We start from the raw sequence: 10,982 nt of genomic DNA, 5'->3' as shown, positions 1-10,982 counted from the left end.
GTTTGAGAGATGATGTATTGAAATGTTGGGTAAAAATGTCTTTTTTAAGGCCTGTTTAGTAAAAGCCATATTAATGATACACCACTTTTAATACCTGCACAGGGGAATATTGTGAAGTAGGATGGTAATCTGTTGTTAGCTAATTAAACACTTGCAATAATGGTTTCAAGTACCAGGGGTAGGAAATCTCACCTCAGCATATTTATGGATGTTATGGCCTCTTTTTCTTTACCAAGCTCATATGGGTGATTTTCCACTTTTCCATCAGACTATAAAGCATGTGCTTTCTTATTTTCCAAAATGTGTTGTAAATATGAAAAACTATTATATGTATAAGTGGACATGCAACATTAACCCTGCCCTAGTATACTTGTACTATCATAAAAAAAATGCCTGAGACCCCTAAATTATTTTTAAGCACCTTTTTGTCAAATATCTTTGACCTGGAGCTAAGAGTCACAAGTGCAGTGGGTAAATTTGCAGATGATGTGAAGCTAATGCAGGTGGTAAACTTTAAAATAAACAGGATAAGCTGTGGGAAGATTTGCATGCACTTAGGAATTGCGCAGATGGCAGATGAAATTCAATGTAGAGGAATGTAAAATGTGTCAATGAGGACAAAAAATCCAGAAAGCTGCTATTGATTAAATGGAGAGAAAATTATGTGCTTGAAAGTGATCTGGGGATTCTAATTGGCAATAAATCGAAGCTATCAGGATAGCACTCGGCAGCAGTGAATAAAGCAGATGAGCTCTTGAGATGCATTAAAAGGTCAATGTTGGATTGAAATAGTGAGACAATGTTGCCACTTCATGGCCCAGATTTTTGGGTTAGTAATGATTGCAAAATTCAGTGTTCACCATTACTCCTCTGAAATTGACAGCAACTTCTGGAGTCCACACAATGAGCAGTTAGATGTGGAAATTCAGAAGTTGTTGGTCAGTGATTCTACGCTGCTGAGAACCCCACAAAATGCTGTCAATTAGAAATCATTGAACTGACAAGAACATCCACTGTTGCATTATTAGTCTCCCTGTAAGAACTTTAAAGGCTGCACCTTGTTGAATGAGGTGTAACTGGGTTTTTAACAGCATATTAAAGGTATAATTATTGCTCAATAACCTCAAACTCTGAGAATTTTATTTGCTCAATCTCAAATTTTTCCATTTATAATAGTTTTACTGTTGCAAAATTTGGCGGTATAACACTCAGTTTAGGTGCTACAAGTTCCATTTTGCTACCAAAATGACACCTGCGCTGTGCACGCTCACTTGGCGAGGCCTGCATCAAACACCATTTGATTAATGCAAGTATAGGAGCATGTGCCAGAAGAATGCAGAGTAGGCAGATCATGAAGTCACGTTGATTGTAATTTTGGATATGGCCACTCTAGATAATGCCCTTTCTTAAACATGCATTTAACAGCAGCAAGAGTCCTCCACCAGCGCTATTTATAGGAATTGTCAACAACATGTTAGTTCCTGATTACTTTATATTGATCCAGTTTGATTTGGTGTTGGGTGTTTTGTGGAGCTGGTTCCAGTTGAAGTCTGTAGGGTTTGTTGCATGCGAGGAAGGGATTGTTTGTTTGAAACTGCAAGGGCTCTGGGCACATGATTTGCTCCCATTCATATTGCATTTGTTGCAATTCCCCTTGAGCTGTAGATGAGAAGGAGCTGTAGTAGAGCAACAAGTAAGAGGATGAGCTGCTGGCAGAAGTGGGAGGGCTCTCAGCTAGAGGCCTTGCCCACCTAGGGTCTTCAGGAGTATTTCTGTTACTTCCACCTAAGAGAGGAGCAGTGTGTGCACCATCTGAATCTTGCTATGGAGGTGCTTGCAGAATTCTCCCACCTCTTGGAACCAAACCTTTAGTCTTCGAGGAAGGCAAGTCAGCACTGCCAGTGGCTGTGAATTTTTGTGTTGGGATCCTTCCAGGCTGGGGCAGGCAACATTGTTAACATCCCCCAGTTCACCAGCGACTGATGCATCAGGGAGGTGACAGACTCTATTGATGTCAGGTATCATGCCCCGTACAGTCATGTCATATTATGAACTTTCAATTCAGACTTAACTGCTTGTTTGCGTCAAATTTTTAAAGATGACTGCTGCAAATAATGCGATTTTTGCCAATATAAAAGTCAGTCGAATATCTTGTTAAATATGGACATAGGTGAGGGTATCTTACAACTATTTGTGGAATTCAAACTTCCCATTGTTTGTGGATGGGCCAACACCTAGGGTGGAATTTTCCATGCCTGTTGGCATCGGGTGTGTCCGGTGGCCTGAGCAGACAATATGGTGAGAAGGCCAAAAATCAGTTTCACGACATTGTGAAACCAAATTGACGAGCAGAGCAGATGATTGCAATGGCACGTTTCCTGACATCCGACGGTGTGAACTTCATTGTAACACACCTGCATATCATTATAAGCCCTGCTTGTTGGAATCATTCTCTCTCTCCCTCCCCCCCGCCCCCCAATGCTGGATCATTGGGCACCACACTGACGTGTTTCACATTTGTACATAGGCGACGTGCACCTGGCAAGCTGCACTTTGCTCAGAACTTCAAGGTTTGTTTGCCGACCTTGCTTCGGGCAGCACTCGCGGTCATCAGCACCAGGCTTCGCAGGCAGCACCACATCAATTTTAGGGGGTCTCACGGCCAGCTCTCTACCTACCAAACCAGCTGTAAGGTGTGGGTGGCTTTTCAATGGCTGCAGGGCTAGACCTTGCTGGGGGAAGGGGGAGAAGAGGCTGCAGGGCAAGGGCTATATTGGGGAATGGGGGAATCCCAGGGTGTATGTGAGGAAACAGGTTGACCTGTGCAAGTGGCCTCGATGAGGGCTGAGGAGGGAGTCTCCAGAGGATATGAGGCCAGATGGAGTTGAGGGTGTGTGCGAGAGTGGTGATGCCCCTTGAGCTGGCAGTGAGTGAGATGCCAGTGAATGTGTGATGGACTTGAGTGTGTGAGTTTAGAGTGATGAGAAGGTTGCCTTACCCTTGGGGCATGGATGAGATTATTCATCCTCTATCTGTATCGGATGGCCAACCTCTTCTGTGCAGCATTGGCACTGACCACCACTGCCAACGCCTACCAAGCCAAGTAATGTTGCTGCCCCTCCGGCCAGAGCGGGGGTGGAGGACATCATGGCAGACCTCCATGACGTCCAACAGGCGCTCGAGGGAAGCATCACTAAACCAGGGGACTGCAGCCGTCTTGCCTTTTGGTGCCATGTCTTCTGTACAGTAGTCCTAAACTGGAAGCACTGAAAGGTATGCATGTAGCTGCACTTTAAATGTCGTGCCCAGCGTGATGAATCAACGAGGTGATGGCACGGTGGGCAAATTGGAGTCCTGCCATCGAAATGGCATGTTTCCTGGGAATGCACGATTTATGAGGTGGGATTAGGCTGATACGGCGTGAGAAGCTGTCATTGCGGCCAGTGGGTAAAACGTTCTTTTTCCCTCCCGCTACTGCACAAAGTGCAAATCTGGGATGGTTATACCCCAAAAGAATATGGAGTTTCCAGACTATCTGTCTCCAAACTAAAGGGAAGATTGAAATTCAATGGGAAGTCGATGGTGACCTTTGCATCACGATAGTCTCCCTCAACCAAATAGACTAGGGGGTGCCAGCTGTAGTCTACCCTCTGTGGTCTCAGCCCATTGCTGGCTACAGCCTCATTGAAGAGCACTCCCAATTGTGGTGATTGCCTGTCCTCACCCCCACGGAGGAGATGGCTGTGTGCCCGAACCCACCAGTTAGCAGCTGCTGCTGCCTCTGGTGTGTGATACCTTGCTGTACAAAGAAGAAAGAAGTGTTATGCAATGCGTTTGGCTGATGTGGCTGTCTTTGTTGTATAGCTGGCAGTGTGTGCAGGCTGAGAGATGTGGTTGAGACACTTGAAGCATTGCTAAGTGTGTGAGGATCAGTTGAAGTAATGAACATTGTTTTGAGCTGTTGGTAGGTGAGTGATGTAGGCACTGGGCTAGTGGTTCAATTGTAAAGGTATGGGGCCTGATTTTTCCCTTTTTTTTTGAGGTGGGAATCACGAGTCTGGAGATTTCCTGATCTCGCAATTCCGCCTCCTGCCCAACAGAGTCTGCCCACACAATTTTCATGGTGAGGTGCAGGGACAGGCTGGAGTTGGGTCCACCGTTTCCAGAAACAGACCTGTGGTGGGAACTGAGGTGGGTGGATGCCAAGGCAGGCAGGTTAGACGCCCATCTCTGTTCACTGGGACACCAGTTCTCTGAGTTAGGCACCCTAGCCTACCCCCTCACTCCCTCACCCATTGCACAACTGTGTCAACAGAACCTCGAGTTGAATACACTAAAGCATTTGAAGTAGCGGAACAGATGGCTATCTGTTGCACCACTTCAAAGGCTGAGCAAATGGCTGAAAAGATCAGTGTACAAGGTGCAACTAACACAAGAAAATCTGAAACTCAATGCTGTTCAATGAAGAAGAGCATTTTATATACAGGATAAATTTAATCTAATGCATCTGAAGACTTTTCCACTTTCACACTGGTCAATTTAATGGTCACTTACCTTTTCTAAACAAGGCCCTACCATCAGCCACTGCATTAAAAACATATTTAACTTATCATACAGCATTACAATATGACATGAAGTTACCAACACCTTTTAAAACTTTTGAAAGATTCCCAACTCCAGAACAGGCTTCCTGCAATAGTTTACGACACCTCTGAGCTGGTTTGAACCACATCTCCTTCAGAAGCTGTCCCAACTCCATGAAAATTGCAAGGGTTCTCAAATTGCCAACTCCGAAATGGAGCTGCCAGCATCAGGATTGCTGCCTGGAAGCTCCCGACTTGTGCACTTTAAAAATATCAATTGACAAGGATGGGGGCAGGAATCCCGGAATTTATTCTTATTTCCCTCACCCCATTTTGAGATGGCAAAATTTAGCCTATGGAATTTGAAGATCAATTCACTGACCTTGACGAATTGTTTGAGGTAATTAAATTATTTTTGACATTGCTGCCAAGTGCCCCAGGGTGACACTGTCTGTATTGTCCCCCATTGCTATCTGCTCCTATTCCCTTCTCAGTGTTAGTCTGTAGGGTATCCTTGCTGCCTGTGGGAAGAAGTCCTCTTTCCTCCTGCACCAGGGCCTCAAGTGCTGCATCAAAAAAATCTAGGAGCCCACTCTCTACTATGCTGCATTATCTTTATTCTTCTATAGGTCAGTGATTCTACCCCAGTCACTTCCAGTGCCTGTTGCAACCAAAATGCACCTCCCCTTTAAGAAGCTAGCTTTAAGTGGGTCTGGCCTCAAATCAACCTGGGCTCCTACTGATGTGCACAGCTGCTCGCCAAATTTAGCATTGGACTGAACACGACTATCATGTAAATCAGCAGGTAGCACCAAGTTTGTGCCTACATTACTTTGAAAGGGTGCAGGTAAATCACATGTTGCCCCCAAAACATGCATGGGACTGTTATCGAATTTTTAACCCTGCATAGTTTTTAAAAAATTGAATTTTGATATTTTAGCTTCCACTTTAATTTCATGCATATGTCCCAATCATTTATTTTACTATCTGTAAAAGTTAAAAATGAGGAAATTCAGTGGACTTCTTGCTTTGTTGTCTGTCGAAAATGTGATTGGTTGCTTACCATGCTTGATGACATCACTGCTGCTAGACACCTGGAGATCCCCTTAACTTGATGTCAGATTCCAACTGACATTGGGAAAGGGGAAATCCACACCACAGAAATTGCTAGATTTTTGTGGGCAGCTTTCTTCTGCTCAGTGGCTAGCACTGTTGTTTCTCTTCTTACCAAGAAATCCATCCCATTTAAGTCATTCATGCAATTGGACTTGTACTGGGTGCAGTTCTGATCGTCATGGTGAAAAAAGGATATTGCAGCTATTGAAAAGATGCAGAGAGCAGCCAAAATGAGTGCATGGTTGATGGAGAGGTTAGGTCAATTTGGCATTTTCTCTCTGTAAAAGAGAAGATTAAGAGTTGAAATAATTGCTGTTTTTATGTTTCTGAGGGGTGAGATAATGGAGACCATAATGAGGTATTTCACTTGGTCCAAAATCGTAGAGTCAGAAGAGACTGCCTGTTCTTGAAGGATAATTTAAAAAAAAAAATTTGCAGAAACAATGCCCTGATAATAACTTTGAGGCAGGAAGAGACCACATGGAAGGATTCACTGCTGGGAAACCCAGAAGGAAGGATTTCCTACAGGTCCTGCTGATTTTAAACAGCAGGACATATTTGAATATTTTTCAATAGGTGTTCTGATTGACAGCTAGCCAAATTGACTGACGGACTGACTGCATTTTACTTCAATATGCATAAAATGTTAAACTTAATACAACACAGAAAATATGGTATTGAATTCCCCCCACACTACAAAACTGAGTAATGGACCACTTCTTTACCTGTGAATAGTAATCTATCAGTTATAGTCATATGTTGGTTGAGAAGAGAAACCATGATGACTTGCCCCTCTAGGTTTTAAAAATATTTCTTTGTCCCCAGCTCACCTGCCCTTTCCCCTTCACTGGATAAAATATCTGGTTTCACTGTGGTGAATTATGAACTCCCACTTTGTGGCAATTATTTATAGCACTAAGCTGCATAGGAACCAAAATGTCATGAACAAAAGTAGATGCATTAAGGGCAGAATTTTCCCCCCGTTGGGGGGGAACGTTCAGGAACGGGTGCGTGGAGATGTGCCTCCGAAGCGCCGCCATTTTATGTGGGCGGACCAATTAAGGCCCGCTCAGCGTGACGTCTGCAAGGAAGCACTATGCGCTCCCTGTGTGGGTAGGGAGAGGCGGGATTCCCTGAGCTGAGAGTGCGCTCTTTCATGCATATGCTGCCTCTAAGTGCTGCCTCAGAGAGATTCGCTCCACAATAAAAAATCTTAAAAACAGAAAAAAAAATTTCCCTGACATGTCCCTTCATGTAACACTGTCACATGTGTTAAGACATGTTCATCACTTTTAAATACGCTTTTATTAAATTTTTAACAACCTACGTGAAACCTCATCCCGCCCGTGGATGAGGTTTAATGCTTTTTCCAATGCCCGCCAGGGCTCCCGGCCTGCCCGCTAACCTTATGGTTGGACGGGCAGGTCCACTAATCAAGCTAATTACTCAATAGGCCAGTGACAGGTCGGCGGGCGCACAGCTGATTCGGCTGAGTCCCCGCCGATCTGAAAATTGAAATGAGGCGGGGTGACGTCGGGAGTAACGCCCGACATCATCCCACATCATTTTACACGTCGGCGAGCAGGCCCAGCCCCCCGCTCGCTGATCGGGAAATCCTGACCTAAGAATTTTTTAAGGGTAATTACATAGAAGTGGAAGTTTTTTTGTATTTTTCTGTAGTGAGAATGGAAGCATTTGCTTGTCACTGTATATCTCCATTCGAGTAGAATGCAAGCAGGGTGCAGTGTAAATACCTGATGGATACTATGATTTATTTTTTCATTCTTATTTTAGGTTTTTGATAGTACACGGTTTGTAGTAGTGTATAAGGTGATCACTAGTTCAGTTGCATCACTTTTAAGATTTCCTTCTCTTTCACCCTTCTCACAACAAGGTGAAGAAAGACACTTCTAGCTGAATACCTGGAGCTGATGAATCCTAAAATCGTGGCATAGATTGAAATTGCTTGCATTTAACTGCTTCTATGAATCTGTCCCCAATGTTTCAGACAGATCTCTACCATTAAGTAGATCTAAATTATGGCAGTCAGGTTGTACATACCAGACATTGCACTTTTCTTGGTAACTCAAAGTATCACTGTACAAGCATTACTATAATGCATGACATAGCATAAGTACCAACATGTACACAGCAATTCTCCTTTTGGAGAACTGTGCTGACCATATCTTGCTAATATGAGTAGGCTTGTGCTATTGTAAAATAGATACAATAACATCCAGTCCATCTATTCTGCATCAGCTAGTGCCTACAGTCACTGCAGTGGATGAGCTGAAACTAGGAAAATTAAATAAAAATGGTATTTTGAAAAACCAAAACGGAGGGATGCTGGTTGGATTTACCACCTCATTGAATTTTCCAAGTCAGCTATTCTGTTGTTATGTAATGCTGACCAGCAGCCATGCAATAGGAGGCAAGGGCCTAGATTTTCCTGGAGTCTCCACAGCATATCCAAAATGGCAGTGGGAACTGGATCTGCAAGTCCTGCCATGTTTCTGACAGATCTTATTTTTGGTAAGAGAATGGGGTGGGGTGTGACTCTCATGGGGGAAACCAGAAATCAGCAGGGCCATTTGAACTCTCTGGGGAGTTCAAACAGATCTCATTTTTCGCTGGAACAAGGGCTTTATCCCACAGTGTGCGAGTGTTACGAATGCTTGAAAAGGGCAGATGAGATCTGTGAAACTGTTGAGCTGTCAAGTTATTTAAATCCCCTGTCTTTTAAATTTTAAAAAAAAACAGCCTGCCTGTGTACGAGTTGAAAAAAATCTGTGCTTGCAGTTTCAATAGATGTTCGTTGACATAACCCCAAGTGTTATCATGCTGCTTCCCCAACTGTCTTCATGGTGAGGGACTCTTAAGTTCGCAGTTTGATTGATAGGTCCAAGAGGTTATTAAAGGTTGTCTTTGGTGTGGGGTTATGAATGCAAATGTTTGTTTTTTATAAGGGATTAAGTACTTGAGGGGGGCTTAAATGTATTAAATGGGCTTTTACGAGTGAGTGTTTTCTATACATAGCGAAGTCTGTAACAGATATTTAGAACATTATAATATTTAATCTCAGCATGACTCCTGAGGTCAGCCCATGGTGGGTACTGGGTGAGTTGGCATGAAGGGTGTAAGGGAAAATGTGGCGAATGAAGGGGGGGGGGGGTGGTGGGGTATGAGTTCACATGAGTTGGCGAAGGGATATAAGGGAACATGAAGATGAGTGGGGGTGATGTGTTGTGTTGGCATGGCTATTGGGAGTGGCTGGAGCAGCATGGGTTGACATGGATGGGGCTTGGGGAGTAGGTGAGAAGGGTGAGTGGTAAGGGTAGAATATTTAACAACGCAACTGGGATGAAGTCTCAGAGAACCGAGGCAGGCCTTCAAACCAAGTCGCCTCGGCACCTGACAGTTCCTGTAGCCACCTCCGATCTGTGCCCAGGGGGTTGGGCCCTACTCCAGCAAGCACCTGTCCCGACAGAAAATGAGGATCCAACCATTTGGGGCACTTCTTCCCCAAAGCGGGTGTTGCAAGCCGGGAGTGAAAATCCAGGCGAGAGTAATTGTTGAACCAGTATCCTACAATTGCTAAGTTCTTCGCGTAGATAACCTCTCAGCTAGTCCAGTGATATCCGAGAATTTGCAAGAAAATGAACGTATATGTGCCATGTTTTAGGGGAAACGTAAAATACATACGAATGTACGACTTAGGAGCAGGAGTAGGCCACTGGGCCCCTCGAGACAGCTCCACCATTCAATAAGATCATGGTTGATCTGATTGTAACCTCAACTCCACATTCCTGGCTAGCCCTTATAACCTTTCACCCCCTTGCTTATCAAGAATCCATCTACTTCTGCCTTAAAAATATGCAAGGGGCAAAATTTTTGGGTCGGCGAGCGGGGGCGAGTCCTGCTCGCTGACGCATAAAATGATGCACGGTGATGTCAGGCATACATCCTGATATCACCGCGCGTCATTTAGATCGTCAGTTCGGCAGGCGTGCCGCTGACGCAGCTGCATGCCTGCCAAACTGTCAAAGGCCTATTAAGGCCATTAAGAAAGTAATTAAAGTTGTTAAGAATACTGCCCGTCCAACCTTAAGGTTGGCGGGCAGACGAAGAGCCCAAGCGGCCTTCACATTTTTCATTAAACCTCATCCACGGGTGGGATGAGGTTTCATGAAGGGTTTATTTATTAAATAAAAATTTTTGATAAAATTAAGGGACATTCCCCAGCTCATGTGACAATTTCTTTCCCTGATGAGGGGGAAGACTCAGCTCAAAGACTCTGCTTCCACTGCCTCAGAAAATTTCTCCTCATCACTGACTTAAATGGGTGACCCCTTATTTTCAAACAGTGACTCCTACTTCTAGATTCTCCCACAAAAGGAAACATCCTTTCCAAATCCACCCTGTCAAGACCCCTCAGGATCTTGTATGTTTCAATCAAGTCGCCTCTTACTCTTCTAAACTCCAGTGGATATAAGCCTAGCCTGTCTAACCTTTCCTCATAAGCCAACCCACCCATTCCAGGTATTAGTCTCGTAAACCTTCTCTGATCTGCTTCCAACACATTTACATCCTTAAATAAGAAGCCTGTACACAGTACTCCAGATGTGGTCTCACCAATGCCCTATATAACTGAAGCATTACCTCCCTACTTTTTATTCAATTCTCCTCTCAATAAATTATAATATTCCATTAGCTTTCCTAATTACTTGCTGTACCTGCATACTAACTTTTTACAACTACCTATCTTTGTGTCATCAGCAACCATAACTTCAGTTCCTTCATCCAAATCATTTATATAAATTGCAAAAAGTTGAGGCCCCAGCACTGATCCCCGTGGCACACCACTCATCACATCCTGCCAACCAGAAAATGACCCATTTTGCCTACTGTGTCCTGTTAGCTAGCCAATCTTCTATCCATGCCAATATATTACCCCCTACACCGTGAACTTTTATTTTTGCAATAATCGTTGACATGGCACTTTATCAAATGCCTTCTGGAAATCGAAGCACAGTACATCCAATGGTTCCCCTTTATCCACTGCACCTGTTATTTCAAAAAAAATAAATCGGTTAAATTTATGGGGAGGGTTTAAACTAAAATGGCAAGGGGCTGGGAACCTATGTAAGGAGTTCGAGGAGGGGGAATCAAGGACAAGAACAAAAGACAGAAAGGGGAATAAGAAAAGTGATAGACAGAGAAATCAAGGGCAAGAATCAAACAGGGTCTCAGTGAAAAATAGTGGGAACGGGCCAAGTAATGTTA

At 43.9% G+C, this 10,982-nt stretch overlaps 1 protein-coding gene across 5 annotated transcripts in view; it reads left to right on the top strand.

Annotated features, from left to right (window-relative positions):
* The window catches only part of sytl2a (synaptotagmin-like 2a), a 160,025-nt gene that overhangs the window by 98,162 nt on the left and 50,881 nt on the right, over positions 1-10,982 (top strand). The gene's annotated exons all lie outside the window — the stretch shown is intronic.

Source organism: Cetorhinus maximus, chromosome 7 (assembly GCF_964194155.1).
Source record: "Cetorhinus maximus chromosome 7, sCetMax3.hap1.1, whole genome shotgun sequence".
In the NCBI taxonomy this organism is placed as follows: domain Eukaryota; kingdom Metazoa; phylum Chordata; class Chondrichthyes; order Lamniformes; family Cetorhinidae; genus Cetorhinus; species Cetorhinus maximus.
The sequence above is the reverse complement of the archived record's forward strand: the minus strand, read 5'-3'. Positions and strand labels throughout refer to the sequence as shown.